Source organism: Petaurus breviceps, unplaced genomic scaffold, assembly GCF_028583685.1.
Source record: "Petaurus breviceps papuanus isolate PSGF00001 unplaced genomic scaffold, PetGlider_PUasm1.0 90594, whole genome shotgun sequence".
Lineage (NCBI taxonomy): Eukaryota > Metazoa > Chordata > Mammalia > Diprotodontia > Petauridae > Petaurus > Petaurus breviceps.
The window spans coordinates 1,391,255-1,413,725 of record NW_027187281.1 but is presented as its reverse complement, the minus strand read 5'-3'; positions in this window follow the sequence as shown (position 1 = coordinate 1,413,725).

The window sequence follows — 22,471 nt, the reverse complement described above, 5'->3', positions numbered from 1 at the left end:
GAGTAACAGGTAAAGGCAGATTTCCAAATGGCAGATGGACAGTCTCCCTGGATGTTCAGACCTGTGGGAAAGCTAGCCACTAATACATCCCTTGTATTCTAGTACCTACATCCCTAGAGGCTTCTAAAAACAGACTCTCCCTCTCCCATGAAACTGTTCTCTCTCCTAAAGAGCTCATTTACTTGTAGTTATTCATTTGTTTCATCTACACCACTGTTCAGATTTCTGTTTATTGGTTACACTAATAAAGAAACATACTAGCTATTGCTAACTGTTGTTTCTATTGCTACTGTTAGTGGGAGGAAGCCAAGCTGGTCAGAGTAAATTAACTGTTACTCTCTATTTGAGAGCAATAAGAAAAGTGGCTTCCCCACCTCCTCCTCAACCCCAAACCCCTATTTTGCCCCTAGATTACAGATTATTTGAGGTATGGTGGGGAGATATAATTCTAACCTGACATGGCTCTTGGAAATAGAAGACAGAAAGAAAGATTGCTCAGGAGCTCTCCAGGATCCTCTCTGCCTTTCCCACAATAGGCTGCTGGTGGTGCCAGCTCAGTCCTTCTCTACACAAACCTGGAAATTGCAGTCTCCCCTGGAGAACAGGGTGGAGTCGATTTTAGATCAGTTATCCATCTGTGCCATATATGGGTTAGCCATAGCTTTATATTACACAATGCTATTTGTATTTATATTACACCAAATTGTTCCTTACTGTCCTTCCTGCTACAGGGAGGGGAAAAGGCATTTATTAAGTCCCCATTATGTGCCAGATTGTGCTAAGCACATTGCAGATATTATGTCATTTGATCCTCACAACAGCCCTGTGAGGTAGGTGGTATTATAATGGCCATTTTAGTATTAAGGAAAAGAGGTAGACAAGGTTTAAGTAATTTGACTAGGGTTATATAGCTAGTAAAGCATCCGAGGCTGCATTTGAACTCAGGGCTTCCTGACTCAAGCTCTCATGCTTTTATCCATTGTGCCACCTAGCAGGCATCTGCTGCTTTCAAATTTAAAAGTCACTAAAGAACTGTAATAGGGGCCCCAAGTCTCTGATCAGACAGACCTACCCTGCTCTTCACCCCATTCTTTTTTTCTTCAAGGTATAGCAAGAGTCCAGAGTAAGATCTGATCACTTTGGAGAACTCTGGAGCCCAGCAGTGGGTTAGGGAAAAGCAGCCTTTCCTTCCTAAGGTTGGCAGAGGAAGTATTTCTAGCAGCCAAGCTTCAGAGACAAAGAGTTGCTTCCTCCCACCTCCCCACCCCGACCTCATCCTACCCCACCCACCCCAGTTGCCAGGCTTCAGAGGCAGCAAGGCAGATTTAAACATTTAAGTTTCACTTCGGGCTACTTTAAACATTTGCTTTATTTTTAAAAGCTGAATTGGGAGTTGTTTTAAGACTGTCCCATAAGGGTGTGGGCTCTCCCCACCCATTTTTTTCTTTTTTAGTATTTTCTGTGGTTTTGAACATTTTCTCATTATTATTATTTGTTGTCCCAACGGATGTCAACTAGTATTTTAAAAAAATAGGGGAGAAAATAGAAAATTTGTCTTTAACCTTATACTTTGGTATAAGAACACTTTCTATGTCCTAAAACCCTGAGAGATAGCCAGCCTCTCAAGCTGCTGGTAGTGGCTGGAATCTCATAGGACTTGGCTTCCAGAAGAACCATGCTGCCCGTAAGTGGTGAGAGAAATTATTATTAATGACCAATCATTTGGAGAGATCCAAAATTCTTGCTTTTTCCATAGTCCTTTCAAAGTTCAGTCTCTTGAAAGAAATTACTGATAATGAGATTGAATTAACTCTCCTGAATCTTCAGTCAGATCCCACCCAACCTTCTACTCAGGTTTGGGTGGGGATAAATTCTTTGAATAGATTGCTTAAGTCTGGGTAATTTAGAAGTGGATGACATAATCAAAGTTCATTAGATTAAGTCCAGCCCCTCATTATAATATTCATTCTCCCATTAATTGTTAAACCTGTCAGAGTTGATTGCCACCCTCAGGAACACTCCTCTTCCAAGGGCATATAAGCCTCGAGAGTCCACTCCATGATTATTTTTGGCATTCGAGAGTGCCACTGACTTCTTTGATTAAAATATTAGCATTATTAATAAAATGACTAATTATTCAGAAATTATGTCTCTTCAACTTTTTAAAAGCCACAGTTAGAAATCTGAAAGGGGTGGAGGTGAGCAACCCAGAATGTGCCTCTCGAGTTTGGCTTGAAATTCCTGAAAATACTCAATTTTCTTCCTCCCTACTCCCTCTTTATGTGTTTTATATGCACATAAAATAAACACTGACTTTATTTCCACTGAAATACTTGCAAGTCACCTTTGAACTGATGAACATCTGTACCTAAAAAAGGAGAAACATTTGCAAGTGGCTGACACAGCACAGCAGGGCTAGGGGACTAGGGAGCACTGATTACATATGAATATTGTCAGATATGTGGGGTTAGTGCACACATACATATAAATGTAAATTGTGAATATATGTATATTATATACACTTATACAAACATGTAAATAAATGTTAATTTATCGACATATATATGTATATCCATGTGTATGCATGAATGAGTGTGTCTGTGTATGCATGTATATGTGTGTATGTATTTATGTATGTTTGTATGGTTACATATATATTCAATTCAATAAACATTTATTAAGTTTCTACTATGTAACAGGTACTGTGCTAAATACTGTATATGAACACACACACACACACACACACAGTGTCTTCTCCTAGCCAGTTTCATGAAGAACAGCAGAACATTCCAGGTTGCTTAGCAATTCATAAGCAGAGGGAGACTTGAGGCCTTAGGAGTTGAGAAACTACATGAGTGTGGTGATATCTCAGCTTTGGCAAAATCTCAGTAGGTCAGAAAAGTGGAGATTGAGTTCAAGAGGGATGGGGATGAGAGAGAAGGTGAACTCTTGAATGGTAGATGGGAGAATTCCCCAGAGTCATAGACATGTGGGAATGTGGGAAAGCCATTCTTCAATATATATATATTCCTTGATTCCTAGTGCTTACAATTCTAGGAGCAGGTCAGAGAAGACTCCTCCTGGTGAGCTCATTCCCTTTCTTTGGGTGAGCTAAGATCTTACCTTGTTTCCCCTTGAAGCACTCATTTACATAGACTTTTGCCCAACCCGTTTAGCGCAGTGCCACTGTATATGTACTTATACCCTTCCCCTTCACCTAATCTGTACAATTCCTCTTTTTCCTATATAATGCTTACTTTGGTAAAGGGTTTAATAGTTATTCATGATTATCTTTCATGGAAGCAGCATTTGTGTGGAGGAAATTTTGAGTAATCTTTGTTACCCTCCCTATAATATCCATTAGGGAAATTCCATCTTTATCTGGAAACCCAAAAGAATCATGCCCATATAATAAAGGTATTTGATATGTCTTAGATATGCTTCTAGCCCAATATCTCTCTTGTAGATAGAATGAAGGAAAGATCACCTAGCCATGGTACCTGGGATCCTGCCCTCCTTGCTCTCCTGCTAGGCTACTGTTGGTATAGGTAAAACTTCCTCCAGTGCTACACAAAGGTAGAAATTGTGCTCTCCCTTGGAGACCAGTGGACCAGAGCCCACATCAGCTATCTAATTAGACCAGTTATTTTATATTAAAAGTATCCACATCTATATTACAGGTAGCTTGGGAGACTAGGTCTAGAAAATGGTTGCATATTATGACGTTTTCAAGTTTAATCTCTTTTTAATCTCTATTGATGTTTCTTTCCTCTGCTATTTTTCTTTTACTTTACTCATCTCTTTCCCCTCTTCCTGAATTTCATTCTGTTCTACTATCCCTGCTTCTGTTATAGTTAACTTACAAAATCAGATTTTTTACATGTATTTCTTCAAATCTTGTGATTATTTTCTTGATTGTATATTCCTATAGTCATTGAATGTCTAGGGAATGGTAGTGTTTGGAAGGGGAATTATTTTGGGGATGTGTGGCTATACCTCTTGCTGGACAAAGGGATTTTACACACCCAGAAAGAGAGAGAGAGAAAGAGAGAGAGAGAGAGAGAGAGAGAGAGAGAGAGAGAGAGAGAGAGAGAGAGAGGTGGGGAGAGGGAAAGAAAAGAAAAAGAAATTTACATGAGAACTTTATTGCATATTTAAAAGGAATAGTAAGTTATACATAAAAGATTTGCAGTTTCTTGTGCAATCATCTTGTTTATTTATGTAAATGTTTGTTTTATTCCACAAATTAAAAATAAAATAAAGATTTTTTTAAAAAGAGAAATAAGGAATTATCTTCATCAGTGCTATGTCAGTTCTTCCACTTTGATTCCTCCTCATTTCTATATGTAACCTATATTTGTATATGGGATTATCCTTCAAAAACAGACCCCACACACACACTTTTATTTTGTTCTTTGCTCTCGACAAATCAATTTGTCCAACTAAAAATTCTCATAGAAGGAGCAAAATCATACTAGGCAGAGATTGTAATACATGGAGGTAATGGTATAATAATAGTCTTTAAGTTTTAAAAGGGCTTTACAAACATTATCTCATCCTCACAACAACCTTAGGAAGGAAGGGTTATAATTTTCCCCCATTTTACAGATGAGGAAACTGAGGCAGACAGTGGGTAAGGGACTTGACAGGCTCACAAAGCTAGTAGGTGTCAGAGGTCAGGTATGTAGTCAGCTCCTATCTACTCAGCAACCTAACTGGCATGGTAGAAAGAACCCCAGACTAGAAGTAAAACAGCCTGGATTGGAATTCTAAATCACTTACCCTCTTTTGACTCCAGATTCATAGCTCTTAACATGCCCTGCCTACCTGGGATGGTTATTTTTAGGACACATGTGATCATGCAATTAAGGTACTTTGTAGAAAATGTTTTTTGGAAAATTGACATTTGTTTCATCATCTATTCCCTGCAATCACATTATTTGTAAGCTCTTTGATTTATTTTTTAAATTTTTATTTGTCAATGCCTTTTTTTACTTAATACTACTTTATTTTTTCCCCAATTATATGTAAAGATAGTTTTCAACATTCATTTTTTGTAAGATTTTGAGTTCCAAATTTTTATCACTCCCTCCCCAAGACAACAATTAGTCCAATATATTATACATGTACAATCTTGTTAAACATATTTCCACATTAGTCAAATTGTTAAAGAATAATCAGTACAAAAGGGAAAAACTGCAAGAAAGAAAGAACAATCTGCATTCAGACTCCATAGTTCTTTCTCTGGATATGGATAACATTTTCCATCAAGAGTGTTTTGGAATTATCTTGGATCATTGTACTGCTAAGGAGATTTAAATCCATTATAGCTGATCATCACATGATGTTGCTGTTGCTATGTACAATGTTCTCCTGGTTCTGCTCACTTCACTCAGAATCAGTTCATGTAAGTCTTTCCAGGTTTTTCTGAAATCTGCCTGCTCATCATTTCTTATAGCACCATAGTATTCCATTACATTCATATACCACAACTTGTTCAATCATTCCCCAATTGATGGGCATCCCCTCAATTTCCAACTCTTTGCCACCACAAAAAGAGCTGTCATACATATTTTTGTACACGTGGGCCTGTAAGGTAAGGGAATTTGAAGATCTTCCCTTCCCCTTAATGGGCCTCACTAGGAGCTCAACAAGAGAAGGATGCTTAGGGAGGCTTATTTTTCAGGTAGGCACATATTTATTAATTTGTAATTAGGCAGAGGGTCAAGGTTGTGATGTCTTCTGACCCTGAAGAAAGCTATATACATCCTGACATGAAGTTTTGCTTTGGGGCTCACTTATGGGAAGAGTTGTGTGATTTGGCCAGATGAGATTCTAGGCAGTCATTGAGCCTCCCCAGCTTTGAAATCCCAAATGTCAGTGCGTCTCTTTCTCTGGTAACTAACCGTATGTATGTAATGATCAGACAGCTAGAAGCCCTGTCCCTTGGTCTGTTGAATTGTGTTATTTACTCTGTCTGTTTTTTTCTCTCTTTGTAATTTCTGTTTGTATTTTCTGAAGTTCAGAGTACTGACTTTTTCCATGAAAGGAAGATTGTTAACCCCTTTTGAGTTGCTTTCCTTTAGAAAAGCAGATCAAAGAACCTATGATAGCAGCCATCCTGAGAATGCTAGGGTACTTGCTGTTACAGGGTCCTTTTCCCTTTTTATGATCTCTTTGGGATACAGACATAATAGCGGTATTGATGCCTTTTGTTTTAATATCGCATGAATTTCCCTTCTCACTTCCCACCCAAATAAAGAGGGGAAAAAACAGGTGAGGAAAAATGAACAACACATGAGCTCATATGAGAGTATATGTAGTATTCCATATGTCTGATCTTCCACCTCTGCTAGAAAGGGAAGGAATTCAGAAAGTCGTTTAACAGGCAAAGTTGTAGAAACATGCAGTAGAACGGATCTTGACTTCAACGCAGGGTTTTTAAAATTAATTTTGGAGTTAATAATATTAATTCATATAGCACTTGCAGGTATTCCATTTTTTAAAGATGAAGAAACTGAAGAAGTTTAAGTGGATGTTTAAGTGACTTCTCCACAATTTTACAGCCAAGGAGTATCACAGCTGGGATTGAACCCTGATCTACTAAGTGAGAGTCCAGTGGATTTTTGTGTTTTCTTTTTTTCACTCGTCCACACTATTTGTATACTCCCATACAGGGCAATAGTTAAATTTCTATGCAGAATAATGAATTTTCTCATTTTTTTTCCTGTGGTGCTGACACAATGTTGACCAGATGCTAAGTTACTCAGACTCTCTCTGTGAGAATGGCCTATCATAGTGTAACGTATTGAAAGATAGCTTCCAATAGAGACAGACAAAAGTTTTTCTCTGACTACATTAAGGATTCAAGTTTTAAAATGCTGCTTGCACTTTAACGTTCCATTTTTATCAGTGTTCCATGGCATCATGTCTTTCCACCATGAAAAAAAAAATCAGAAAAAATTTCTATTGGTCCAAGAGTAAAAAAGGAGAAATATGAATGCATGGTTGAGAAAATTAATCAAGTTTATGAGGGAATAAAAATATTTTGTACATGTGTGTAACAGTGTCTTAAATGAGGGCCCCTGTACATGGTTAGGGCTCAGGACAATTATGACTAGTTCACTTACCCTCCAACAAGAAATAACAATTTTGGACCCTCCATAATGTTTAGAATTCTGGATCTGGAGTCAGGATAGATCTGAGTTCACATCTGACCTCAGACACTTAACTAGTTATGTGATCTGTAACTTAATCTTGGTCTGTTTCAGCTTCCTCATCTGTCAAATGGGGATAATAATCTCACCTACATCTCAGGGTTTTTGTGAAGATTAAATGAAATAACAATTATAAGGTACTTAATGTAGTGCCTGGTGCAGTAAGCTCTATATAAATGTTAGCTATTATTATTTTATGTTAGCTATTATTATTATTTAAAAACTGTTTATTGCTGTGGGCTTCCTAAAAGAAGATACCCAACGTGTCCAAAATCTGAATGTTCAAAGGAAGTTTAGATAAGAGATGCAAATAGAGTCATTGGAAAACTGGTCCCAAATCTTTGTTTTACCTCTTAGTCTTTTGAGGGGGAAAGAGGGAAACAGAAAGAAAAGGGAGAGAAACAGTATCCAAGTACTTATAAAAACAAAGGGCAGATAGCCCTGGCGAGCTGTGAAATCTTTCACACTGAGTTCTTGCCAACGCACCTCATCCCTGCACTCCTGCTGTTTTTTAATAGGAGTGGGCCCCTTTTCGACAAGTCGGCCAAGTCAGCTAAATTGTCTTGTGGTTTCTGTGCTGTGGACAGATGTCCATTACAGTCTGGGTTAGGACCTTTGGAGTCATTACTTTTGGGACATATTGGAAGTCAAAATAGAACCCAACTCTCAGCATGGTAAGAGAACAAGCAATCTTAATTAAAAAATAACATTTTTTGACCTAACTTTCATGGGATTTCTTCCATCCCTTGTATGTGCATCAATGTTGGTGATTTGAATCCTAAGGTCATAATAAGAGTTTGTGTGGTTATCTTTTCCCCATTAATATTTAGAATTCTATACCTTTATTTGATTATGTTTGAGACACTCTGTAGCAATAAAGTAATATAATGAAGTCAGGGTAAGAACCAAACACCCACTTTTCTTATCTTGTATAAAGGATTGGATTTCTATATCCACAAAGCTAAGAAATGTCACAATAGTGACAGTGCTGTTGGTAAGTCAGGTATGAAAATTTTCTAAGAGATGTTATTTTTCATAGACAATATAATGAGGTTTACCCAAAGACTAATACCAATTGTTGAACTAGTGGCATAATATTTTTAAAGACAATTTCATTGACTAGGCAAAAAATGATTTTTCCCCTAATGGTTCTCAACTATAAAGTATGTTGATATTTAGTTAGAAAATATGAGTTTCAGAATTTTAGCCATTCCAGTTTTAAACACGTTTCTTATTTTGGGTCCTAATTTTCTCATTTCTTTTAAAGATTTCTACCCTGCTTGCTTTTTTCTAGTACTTTGTCATTTCATTCTTTGTGCTACATATTTTCAAAACAGTCACTGATAACTGGGTAACGCTGCCAAGGAATTCCTTTTAAACTCGATGAACTATGGTCAGTGTTGGTGAATGTCCCTTGCGTGTTGACTGGCCATGAGACAGTCAGTATTTTATATGCCTTATTTCAAAGGGGTTTAATTATATATCTTTGGATCACATATTTTTAAGAGAAGTCTTTATTTCTTATTGGTATACACACACAAACATACATACATATACATAAATATACACATATATATGTATATATGCATACATAGAGATAAAAAAATTTCTCCTTGCTTAAGCACAAGAGTTGAGTTGCAAGCACTTTTTAATCTCTGGATCCTGGAAAGTGATGAAGAAAATCCTACATTTTTGTTCTTGCAAATGACTTACTCACCAAACCATCAGGGCTGCACTATGTATGTTCTTTCTTTTTCTTTCTTTTTGTTTTTTTGGTGGGGGGGCGTGGGGGGGAGGTTTTTCTGAGTGCCTGCATAATATGGGTGTAGTGTGATGAGCTGTTTCTGCTGAGAAACCAGAGTTTACAGAATAAACAGGGTTGAGGTAAACCCTGATTATGGGGAAAGTTTCTGAGTTAGGCTGTCTTGCAACCTTAACTTTACATGCCTCTATTTTTTGGAAATGCTTGCAAGATTCCTCCTTTGTGAATTGGTGTGAATGGCTGCTGGAACCAGGGTGTTTTTATTTTATGTTGACTTGTGCAGGGTCTCAGACAAGCATGAGGAGCTAAAGATGGCCCTGGAGCGGCTGGAAGCAGGGCACTGTCCAGGAGAACACTTCTTTCATTGCCCACTCTAAAGCATAGGCACAAATGTGCTAAATCGTTGCAGAGAGAAGGGAAGAAAATGTGTCTGCAAACTGGAAAGAATTACCTAATAGAAAAGAAGTGGGTCTGTGTGTGTTTTCTTGTATTTTGGTTCCTTTTTCTTTTTTAGATTTATCCTGAGAATCTTGAGCAATTGTTGCTGCCTTTGAACAGACCCTCTCTTGGAGGGATGAGAGAGTTGTTAGTTGATAATTATACATGAAGCCACAAACCAAATGACAGATTTTTCTAAAGAAAAGTTCCCATTATACATTCATTTTGTGCTTTTCTCTCTAAATCTTTGGATGCTCAACACACACACATATACACACACACACACACACACACACACGGTTGAACAACTGAATAATGAACATTTGGGGAAAGGAGAGCTAGGCAAGTTTTACAAAGAATAATAGGAAAACTAAGGAAAGAGAGGTCTAGGGAGCCGAATTAAAGGGAAAGGAGAAGTTAATGAAGGAATTAGGTATTTTACCCAGGTGCATAGGCAGTTTTTTTATTTCCAAGAGATCCCTTACTCCCTGCTTCATATTTGTGGGATTGGAATAAGGTTTTTACAGCCAGTACAGTAAAAAGAGAGGGTCATTGTCTTAAGTTCATACACACACACACACACACACACACACACACACACTCCTGAGTGTCATTTGAAAAGTCAGTGTCCTGCATATAGATCTCAATTATTCTTACCAGACTCTGGAGGCACTCAGACAAAGAAATCATAATAAATGCCACAGCAAGTCCTAGAGCAAAATTGGCTTTACAAAAGTCTTGGGTTAGCAGCACCCCTGCTTAGGAGGAAGGGACCTGGGCTGCTTTCCTCACCAGTGAGGAAAACCCTTATCCAATAATGAACACAATTAAGCCCTATCTGACTGGGAAGTTGAAGTCCTTGTTTACCTTTGGAAGAATTTAAATAAGCTGCCTACACCCAGGAGAAAAGGCCAGCACAATCTAGTCCTCCAACATGTAGCTGGCCTCTGTCATTTCTGGGTCTCTGGTAGCAAAGGCACCAAGCTGAGGGCCTTGGGGCATCTTTTGTTTTGATTCAGTGTAAGAACTCTACCAAGCTCTTGAACCACATGGTCCACCACTCTCTCTGCTTCTGTTGTTTTGGGACTAAATGTGATTCTCCCCAAGGCACAAAAATATACTTTTCTGGTTGCAGCACCTGCTTAAGGGGGAAATTCTGTACTGACCCCTGAAAAGAAGCTGTTTACACTTTGTTTCCTGAGATCTGATTGTCCATTGGGTTGTCTTACATTGAATTAGCTACAAATGTCGGTAGTTACTTCCTCACTTAACCCTGCTTAACAATCCGATGGCAGTCTGGGGACGGTGGCTAGAGACTGTAGTCTGGCACTGGCGAGGCTGAGGCTGGTGGATCATGTGATCTGATGAGTTCTGAGCAGCAGTAGGGTCAAATTATTGAGCCTCAACCCTAACTGCAGTAGAGTAAGGGGCCCACCAGGTTGTATAAGAGTGATATGATCCAAGTTTGAAACAAGTCTAGTCAAAGTTGCCATGTCCATCAATAGCGGGATTGGGTCCTGGAATTGTCACTGAACTTCCAACCTGGGAGAGAGAGGGAGACCCAGCCTCAAAACAAAACAAAAAACTCTATGGCAGAATATGTTTTTCCTGAGACAGACTTCTATACCACACAATGAGAGGTGGTATTCTGGTTTTAGTTTGATCAAAACCTGATTCATCAGTGCTTTTAACTTTATCCTTCTTTTGCTGTTTATTTACATTATCCACATTATAATGTTGTGATGTTTATAAAGTTCAAGAGATATACTTTCTGGGTAATTAGTCATTTTATTTATAATGCCACATTTTAATAAAAAATAGGGCAGTGGCATTCTCAAATGCCAAAGACAATCATGGTGGCAGGCTCTAGGTTTGTATGTCCTTAGGAGAGGGGTGTTCCTGAGGGTGGCAATCAACTCTGATTCGCTAATAATTAATGAGAGAACGAATATTACAATTAAGGTGTGAGAGTGACATCATGTTACTCTTGGACAGAGACTATCCCTATATGCAGATTACCCCTAGCCTTGGGCAACCTAGACCAAGAGTCTACTTCTACCCAAGCTTGACTGAGTGGAATTCAGCTTAAATTAGAAATTGTAAGGTTGGGTGGGGTCTGATAGAAGAGAAAATTCAACCTTCAGAGACTTAGCTTTTGAAATGAGAGCTTTAGAAAAATGGGGACTCTGGATATTTCCAAATCATTGGTTATTAATAATAATTTCTCTCAGTGTCCTTTGTGGAACACAGTGGGGGACCATTTAGAGTTCTTTGCCTTTGTTTGTCTATTTATTACTCAAAGAGAAGAATTCCTAGGCCTCTTTTCTTTGAAACTGAACTATATGAGACAGTGAAACAAAACTGTCCAGTCTGGGAAATATTGGTTTGAAAAGAGAGAAGGGGAAGGTTGGGGAATATCATACATGTTGCCTGAGAATGTTTTCTTTTAATGGGGTTTCCCAGAAAAAATATGAGACTACTATAACTCTTTCCCTCCTTTGCATGAATAGTGCCCAGAAATGTGTTCAAGGTCATAACGAAGTGCTCTCTTGCCAAACACTTTAGGGATACTTTTAAAACCCCAAAGCCCAAGAGTAGGTGGGACTGTCTGTTTTATTTTTATTTTGAGGTGTTCAAATAATCATGCTCTAACTTGATTATACCTAACTGCTGGCATTGGCTATTCTTTCCAGAAGTTGAAAGAGGCCAGGTTTAGGTCTTGGGTGCAAATCCCCACACTTCCACATATTACAAGTAATGCCATGGGCAAATCATGATTCAACATCTTTCACAGCCTCAGCTTCCCTTATGTAAAATACGAGGAGTTTCCCAAAGGTCCTTTCCACCTGTAAATCTGATGATCCTTTCTCCATCTGAAATCTGTATTACAATCTGACTAAAAGCAAGATACAGGGGAAGGTCTCTATAAGACAGTCAGAGCTAGCCTTGGGAAGATGGCAAACCAAGTCACCCTAGAGCACAATTAAATACCCAAATTTCTATTTATTTGTCTTTTGAGGTAGAGGCAGCTGAGAAGAAAGGTCCAAAGGGCATAAGGTTGCCAACAGATTATGATGTGATATGTTCTGCTTTTAGCTGTCAACTGGACAGCCCTTTCAAGTTGGTTTTCCAGAGATTTTCTTGGGGTGGGGGGAAGGGGAGTCACATTAGACTTCTTCAAATGTGAATTGGAAGACAAGACCCATCTTCCAGGGTTCACAGACAACTGGGAGCTCAGCAGCAAACAAAAAATGAAAACAAATTGTAGCCAGAGCCCTTTGAAGTGAGGGTGGGGGTTGGAGGGGCAGAGGGAGTGGGGGAAATGAAAGCTTGGGTCCTTGTAGCTAGAATACCACATGAAGCAAACTTTTTTTCCTTGAGAAAAGATCAAAGTGGATTAGGAGAGCATAAAAATATTAAAAGGACTGAACTTTGATTAATTTGGTTAAATATCAAAACTTGGTTTGGAATAGGGTGGGGGAAAGGAGGAGGAAATGGAACAAAGAGGGATACGTACCAAATATTGGCTGAATATGTTAAAAAAAATGCTGATCAGCATTAAATTAAGGCAAAACTGAAGATTACACAAGGGTAAACATTGCCACTAATGTCTGACTAAAAGCTAACTGAGGGCTCCAAGTGACTCCACTTAATTTACAGACCAGGCCTATAACAGCCCCAGGGGGACTAGGGGAGGGGGTGGGGGAAGGGGGAGGCATTTTATAGTTAGAAACCATGTTATTATTTTTAAATTTAGAAAAAAACTTGGCTAAAGTAGTTGCTTTAAAAACTACAGAGAAGGGGATATTTGTGTTGAGTGTGTATGCTGTGTGTGCACGTGTGAGCTGGCATGTATGTCCATGCTTTCTGGGCTTGGGCTGGATTAATGGGAAAAAAGCTACAACTTACACTTTAAAAAAAATAATATAAAAAACTCTTCTAACACATCAGAGAGGGAAAAGCAGAAAGAAAAAAAGGAGAGAAAGGGGAGAGAGAGAGAGAGAGAGAGAGAGAGAGAGAGAGAGAGGAGGGAAAGGAAAGAGGAGAGAAGAGAGAGGAGGGAGAGGAGAAAGGGATGAAGAGAGGAAAGAGACAGGAGAGAGAGTCTGAGGACAAGAAGGACGAGGAGGATGAGGAGGAAAAGAGGAAGCAAATGGAAGGGGAGAAGAGAGAGAAGAGGAGAGCCAAAGCCAATGGGTTTAAATTGCTGCACTGTAGGGGCAAATGTCTTAATAAATTCGGAATGTGATTCATTCTTTGGGCATGGGGGAGGGGGCAAACCCCAAAAGAGAGGGGGGGCAGTAAATCCCACAGTGTTACAAATGAAATAGATTTAACTTTGCAATATTTAGCTTCAAGTGGAAACCTAGTTATACTAGATGATAGCAAAACCATATTCCTCCCTCCTTGCCATAGCCTTTTTTTTAGCCATCAGGATTATAAATGCTTTTAAAACCTGATATCCAGTGACATCGAAGTTGATATCTTTAGATTGGGTTTTCATCATATGCTTTAATTTTCTAGGTCTAGGAATGACCATAATTACTGAACAATTCAATGGAATGGAATGGGCTAATTCAGCGCTTTTTACTGCATTTTTTCCACATAATATCTAAAATCTTTTTTTTTTCTCCACAGTAACCCATGTTTACAAAAGCAAGGCATTTAACCCACACATTTCCTGGGCTTGAATCATTTCCTTAATAAGGCATAAAACGTTTACAGAATGACTCCCTTTACATTAGCACATCATTGTTAGCAGATAGGCATCAGTGTGTGTCACATTAGAGACATACTGCCCCTCATCTGCATAATGTGTGGCTATATTATCCCCCCTCTGTGGCATGGGCTGAATGGGCATAATTAAAAGAATAATTATGGCAACCAGTATCTTAACAGATCTTTACTCCTCTGCCTGTTTGCCTTCTCCCATGCAAACTCAAAAAGACAGCCTAACTTTTGTTTTTGAAAGAATAGCTAACATTTAAATACTGTTGTAAAGTCTGCAAACTGCATTCATTCTGTATACAGGGCATCCCAAAAGTCTTAGGGCATTTTAGTTGCCCTAAGGCTTTTGGGACACCTCATCTTCTCTCATTTGATTCTCACAGTAACCCTGTGAAGGGGGTGCTATTCTAATCCCCACAGTACAGAGGAGGAAACTGAGACTGACAAAGGCTAAGTGACCTGTAACCTTGTCATACAGCTAGTAAGAGGTAGAACCGGAAACTTAGGTGGGCCTGACTCTCCATCCAGCTGAGTCTCCAAAACAAAAATAAAAGTTACAACAAAGGATACATAGTTTTCTGTTCCTATTAAAAAAAAAAAAGCTAAATGGATAGTAAAAGTTAAAGTTATTTGACTCTTTTTTAAAGAATTCTCTTTTTTTAGCTTCCAGGATCATCCACTGGCATCATCACTTTTCTTTCATGTATTTTGTTTACACAGAGTTGTTTGCATTACACTGTGAGCTCCTTGAGGACAGGGATGGCTATTTATTATTGCTTTGCTTTGTATTTCTTTGTATTATTGGTTAGCACAGTGCCTGGCAAACAGGAAGCCCTTGATAAATGTTTATTGACTTGCTGACATCACCTGGATAGATATTATCAGATTGTTGTTGGTTTTTGGCTTGTTTGTTTGTTTTCTGATGGGATCTAGAGTGAAATCATCTTCTTTGAGAATGCCTGGTAAAGAAATTTATCTATGAACATATGTTAGCATCCTATATAACTTGCAGCCTTAAAGAGCTGGCTGGGACTTCTGTTGGTTAAGGGATTTTCCCAGGGTCACACAGCAAAAATGTCAAAGGTGAGACTTGGATCCAGGTTTTGCTAACTCCAAGACCAGTTCTCAATGTACTATGTATTCTAGGTACTCATTCCTCATAGAGTGGGCCTTATGATTTACAAAACACTTTCCTCTTTTTTTGGGGAGGGGGGTCTTTTTTGGAGGGGGGAAGGCAGGGTAACTGGGGTTAAGTGACTTGCCCAAGGTCACACAGTTACTAAGTGTTAAGTGTCTGAGGTCAGATTGGACCTCAGGTCCTTCTGATTCCAGGGCCCATGCTCTACTCACTGAGCTATGTAGCTGCCCCAGCACTTTCCCCTTTAACAATTCTGTAAGGTAGCTGGTATAGTATTAGTGAACTCCATTTTACATCTGAAAAGACTGAGCCTCAGAGAAATTAAATAATGTGGTAACAGCAGGTAATTGACAGAGTGAGAATTCAAATCTGAGCATCCCTTTACTCCACCATCAAAGAAACTGCCTGGTCCGACCCTTAAAACTTGACCTAGCATTTAAAGTGTTGCAAATGCTGGGTATCCCAAAAGTCTTAGTACACGGTTATGACCAAATAACTTTAAAAGTATAAATGGTACAAGCTTAGAAAGATATCACTTGTAAGTTTACATATTGCAACTTATTTTACAATTATCTAGTTTTGTGGATTTTTTTTTTCATTTTGGAGGGATGAGGGCAGGGCAGTTGGGGTCAAGTGAACTTGCCCAAGGTCACACAGCTAGTGAGTGTTAAGTGTCTGAGGTCAAATTTGAACTCAGGTCTTCCTGACTCTAGGGCCAGTGTTCTATTCACTGTGCCACCTAGCTGCCCTGGTTTTGTGGATTTTTTAAACATAATTAAAAAAAATTAATTTAAAGAATTCCTGGTACCCTGTCATTGGCATATTCAGTAGTTTCTGGATGACCCTTTCTCAGACCAGTGGATTAGCAGAGGAAGCCCTCATATTTGGTCTCCCTCAGGTCACCATGTCTATCACCATCAGACCTTTTCTTGTGAGGTCCCATCAAAATTCTTATGTGTGCACCAGGACCTCATTCTTTGGACCCTCTTAAGGTTAAGAACAGTAACTATCTTTGCAGTCATTGAGCACCAGCTGCTGAAAGATTTCACCAAGGTCAAAAATTAACTAGGGTGATGTATAGCACAAGATTGGGGTTATATTGAATTTTAGCAAGAAACATATAAATATTTTAAAATTTCAAATAGTTAACTTTTCAAATGTATTTGCAAGTTTATTTGTTTATATTTCTGAATATATAACGCTTAAAACTGCAGTAAGACTTCTGGGACATTTTGTATGTACTTCTATTCAGGCATTTATGCTATATATATGTATATATATTATATATAATGTATGCTCTCTATATACATATATTATACATGTTGTACCCATGTTGTTACTTAAATGTTGCCTCATCTACTAGAATGTAAACTTCTTGAGGGCAAGTTTTTTTTTTTTTTTCCTCTTTGCATCCCCAGAATTTAGTTCAGTGTCTGGCATGTAATGGGGGCAACTAGGTGGCACAGTGCATAGAATGTGGAGCCTGGAGTCAGAAAGACTCATCTTCCTGAGTTCAAATCTGGCCTCAGATATTTCTTAGCTGTATGACCCTGAGCAAGTCCTTTAACCCTGTTTGCCTCAGTTTTCTCATCTGTAAAATAAGCTGGAGAAGGAAATGGCAAACCACTCCAGTATCTTTGCCAGGAAAACCCCAAACAGAGAGTTGGACATGACTGAAATGACCAAACAACAACAATTAGCACATGGTAAGTGCTTAATATGCTTTCATTGACCCTCTGGCAGAATATTAGCAGTGCTACCATTAAGGTCAGAGCATCACACATCGAGAGACAGACAGAAGGGATCTAATCCAAACCCTTCATTTTACAGGTGGTGAAACTGAGGCCCAGGGAGGTTTAGAGGTTTCCCCAAATTCATACAGGTGGTTAACGCTAGAGGGGAGGGTATTTGAACTGTCTTCCTTTGATCCTTTTCCCTAGCTCCAAACCTCATCATTTCTGCAGAAACTATCTCTGTCTTTGTAACAACGTGGTGTACACTGTAAAACTGTTGTATTACTTTAATAAACTGATTGAAAATAATGGGAGGAAGTTTGCATTTGGCAAATCCTTCTCAAATTGTAGATTACCTCTCGTTACAACATTTATTAAACACCTGTTACGTATGAGGCACTGTGCTAAGTGCTGGGGGTACAAAAAGAGGCAAAAAACAGTCTCTGCTCTCAAGGAGCTTACACTCGAATGAGGAAGAAAACATGCAAACAAATATATACAAAGCAAGTTACACATAAGATAAATGGGAAATAATTAACAGGGGGAGGTCACTAGAATTAAGAAGGTTTGGGAAAGGCTTCCTATAGGCAGGAGGTATCAAACAAGCAGCAACAATCCCCAGGGAGTCCTGAACCAGATTAAAATGTAATTTGTTGTTGGTATTTAGTAATTTTTCAGTCATATCCAACTCTTCCTGATGCTATTTTGGGGTTTTCCTGGCTCAGATACTGGAGTGGTTTGCCATTTCCTTCTCCAGATCATTTTACAACTGAGGCAAACAGGGGTAAGTGGCTTATGCAGGGTCACATAGCAATTGGAAAATATTTAACGAAATAAACAAAAATATAATAAAATATAGATAACGTTAACATGTGGTTTGTGACCCCATTTCTATTTGAGTTTGACACTGGCTGAAGGAGGTATTTGTCAGCTCACCCAACGTAAAGTACATACATAAGGTGGAACCTGCCACTACCACCAATTCAACTCAATGAACATATTATATATTACATGTGTGTACATATATCACATTACATGTCAATATATACATATGTTACTGTTACATATCAGGCATTAATTATGCCCAAGGTAGCATCACAAAGGCAAAAGCGGCCCAGTCCTCATTTGCTTGGTCAGCTCAGTCTAGCAGGTTCAAGAATTGCTCCAGGAGATGGACCTTATTTGTTTGGAACCTACAGCATCCCATCAGAAATCTTATTGTAAGTCTGTAAGACAGTGGGAAGAACGTGGGCCAATGTTTCCAGGCACATCAGTTCTGAGTATCTGTTGCCTTTTGGGAAAGGTAGATGAAATATGAGATGGTACCTTTTAAGACCCAGGAGAACATCAGGGATTATACAAACCCTATCGAATTTCCTTTCTTTTCTTTATCTTTTATAGAAAATGCACCTCTGTTAGCATATGTTTTTTTTTTAACCCAAAAGATGGAATCTATAGGATTTTTCAAAATCCTACCAAAAGATTGGATACAGGAAAAGGGATAATAGATTGTACTTTTTGCCTTTTTCTCATTCCTTACTAGTAGAGGTCAAGACCTTAGAATCATAAGACCTGTGTCTAATTCCTGACTCTAATACTAGCTATATCAACCTCAGTTTCTTCCTCTGTAAAATGGGATTTCCAATACTATTAGTACTTCCCTGATGCCCTCTTGCCCTAAGGATAAAATTCAAACTGCTTAGCATGACATTTCAAGCCTTCTGAAATCTGGATCATATCTATCTTTGCAGGTTTATTTCATAATATTCCCCTTTACACATTCTGCATTCCATTCAAACTGGCCTCCTAGCTGTTCTCTGAACTAGGCATTCTCATCTCAGTATCTTGGCCCAGGCTGTTTCCAGTGCCTGGAATGAAGCCTCCTCACCTCAATTTCTTAGAGTCTCTGACTTCCTTTGAAGCTCACCTCAGAAGCCTTTTTTTTTTTTTTCTTTTCAGTTGTTAGGGTTTCCTCTAGAAATTACTTAGACATATTCATTTGTACATTTGTTGTAGTCAAAAATAGTAGAATATGAGCTCCTTGAGGGCAGAGATGGTTTCATTTTTGTCTTGGTAACCACAGCACCTTGTAAAGTGACTTCCACACAAGTAAACATATAATACATTTGCTGAATTGAACTGAATGAATTTGGCCCATTGCTTTTATTTTGGCCCTAGCAACAACCCAAGAGAGACCCTCAGAATGAAGGAGCTGGTCCTGGGGCTTCTCTTATAAGATCATAAATATTGAGCTGGAGGGACCCTTACAGGTTATTGAGTCCAATCCCCTCATTTTACAGATAAGAATACTGAGAACTAGGCAGGTTAGGTGACTTGTCCCAGATCATGCAGTTAGTGTCTGGGTGGAATATGAACCCAGTTTTCCCTAACTCCAAATCTAGTGCTCTACCCATAGGTTCCCAAAGTGGGTCATACAACCCTCTAAGGGGTGCTGGAATGACGGGGCAGAGAGGGTGGCAGTAGCCTCGGGTGCAATTGGGGAGCACTGAATAAAAATAAGAGGTCAGTGGAAATATAAGGAAAGAAGAGAAGAGAAGAAGACTTTGAAAAGCTGTTCGTATATATTCCATCTGTTGTATAACAGAGTTCAAGTCAGTGATTACAAAACTTACAAACAAACATAAAAAAGCAAGTTATGATTGATCAGTGGTCAAGTCTAACAACAGGTCTTAAGAAGCAAGTCTTGGCAGGCCAGTGGGTCAGCATTGCCAGGAAGTCCAGCACCCATCAGCAGGAATATGTGAGTGTATTGACTTGTTTACAATACAATACCATATGGTTACATGATGCAATATTGCATCATCAAAATTTCAATGAGGAAAAAACCCTACAAATTTACAATAAACTATCAAACTTAAGATGCATCAATTTTGAAAAAATATTTTATATCTTTTTGAAATTATGCAAATTTCCAAAAAAGCATTAAAGGGTTAAAGAAAGTAGATTTCCAATGGGACACTGAGTAATTTTTTTTTTTTGAAAGGGGGCAGTAGGCCAAATAAGTTTAGGAACCTCTGCACTAGACCATTTCTTGCTTAGGCAGCCTATACAAAAAAAAAATCAACTAATCAATCACCAACATTTTTTTAAGGACTTGCTGTGTGTCAGTCAGTGTGCTAGGTGGTGGAGGTTCAAGTACAAAGAATGGAACAATCTTGGTATATAAAATTTTATGTTATTTTAAAATATCTTAATGAAAAGATGAATATTCTGTTATCTTTCTTGGTAATCTTTTCCTCAAAGTTCCTTCCAGTGTTGAATCACCTCGCCATATGGGAACATCTTTTTATGCCAAAGGAACCTTTGCCTTGTTACTATTGAAACCTAACCTCTGCAATTCTGTAAAAGTTATGTAAAGATAAAAACTTTGGAAAGAAGATATCCAAATAATTTTGGATCGCAATAATAACAATGAAGAAAAATATAAATGGCTTGTGTTTAATTCAATTCAAATCCATTCTTAGAGTTAAATTATTTATTTCATCCCTAGTAGAAATACTATTGCCACTTTCGTTACTGCTTTTTCTACTTCCACAAGTAACTCTATAAGCCATATTTTTAATGTTCAATCAACAAGTACTCATTAATCCACTACTGTACACTAGACACTGTGTGTGCTAAGAACTGGGGATACAACGAATGACAGACAGTTCCTGTCCTCAAAGACCTTACATTCTAATGGGGAAGTTGACATGCAAACTCTACATACCAACAGGACATATACAGGATAAATGAGAGATAATTACAGAGGGAACACATTAGCTTTAAGAGAGGTTAAGGCAAAAGACAGTAAAGGTTGTCACCTTTTTTTGCAAAAGGTGAGATTTTGGCTGAGACCTGTATAATAAGACAGCCCATTATGTCCATTCCTCTGCATCTAAGTGGTTGGATGATTTAGGTTCTATTACTTCTTGCTATTATTTCTTCTTCCTGTTATTCTATTTATATTATATTCTAGAAAGAATAATAGAAATAATTAATAATAAAATAAAGGAAATTACTTCTTGCTTTGTGCAATGATTTCCTTGACTCACATGATAGAGAAAGATGATAATACTTTTCTTTATTTTTCTCAGGAGCAACTCAGTGAAATTCCCTAAATAAATAAGAAGCTGTTTCTGAAAACTAAGAGAAACACAAAACTTTGGACCTGGAAGGGATGTCAGAGAACGTAAAATCTAAGCTGTGTCTGAATAAGAGCCCTTTCTCTACACTCCTGGACACAATCAGACAACTGGCCTGCTTTTAAAAGTTTCTAATGTTGGAGAATTCACAAATTCCAAAGACAGCCCATCATACAATATTCACAAAACCCCCTTTGGCTTCCTCTTCTTTTTACCTTTCCAAGTGAAGTGGTCAAAACAAATGAAAAACACCCACACCACAACCACCACCACAACAGCCCATACACTCCTATCTGATTGAATATATTCCACTCAAATCTGACAAGTTCATTCAGGGACTGACCAGCTAAGCCTGGTAGACACTCTTGGTATTGGGCAAAGGATCCAGAACTAAATATGTACATTGGACATAGAAGTGGTCTACCTTGCCCTTCTTTTATAAAGACAAACAATCAAAAAATAGGGTAAAGTTGTGCTCATAATTATAGGTAGCTATCGGGATATTTTCTTTTATTAAGGAAAAGAAACTTAAAAAGGACTGACCTGAGTGAGAGGAAGTCAGTCTCCCAAATTAGCCCCTCCTTCCACTCCTTCCTGCTGGGATGCTGATGTCTGATGGGACATCAGATGGGATGCTGATGGGATGTCCTTGCTGTCTGTGCGGGTAGTGGGATGAGGTGGCGTGCCTGGTTCTTCTTTCCCTTCCCAACCCACAAGGATCTAGTAAAATTTGAGGCTGGTTGTTGGAACCCTAGTTCACAATTTAAGAACAGTCTCTTGTCTCAATGGCTGTTTCCACAGCCCCGAATCTGTGACTTGGTAGAGTTAGGACTAAGCCACAGGAGGCTTTCTCACAGCAGAATGTTTTAAGATAATGTGACCTTGTATTCTCAATGAGTCCCTGTGGCAATAAAGCTCTCAAGGGAAAGCTAAAACTCCTGGCTGGCCCTAACAGGGAAGAAGAGAGGAGAGGGGGAGGGCAAGGGAAGAAAAAGAGAGAGATTTTTTTTTTAAGCATTAAAAATGAAGACTCACAAAAGCCTCTTTTACTGAGGAGTCTTTATGCTGGGCATAGTACGAAAGGTTACTAGTAAGGCACCAGCAGCAGGTTAATGTCCCTAAAATAAAGTAGGAGCCAGTAATAACATGGTCATACAAATAGAAAGTTACGGCTGGTAAGAAAGTCTGTGCAGTAACACACCATTAGATTCAGCAATTACTATATTTACAGAAATATGTCCTAACCTCTCAGTAATGTTCAGTGGAAACTGTAAAATAGGGTTCTGCTACTGATAACCCATTTTTCTCTC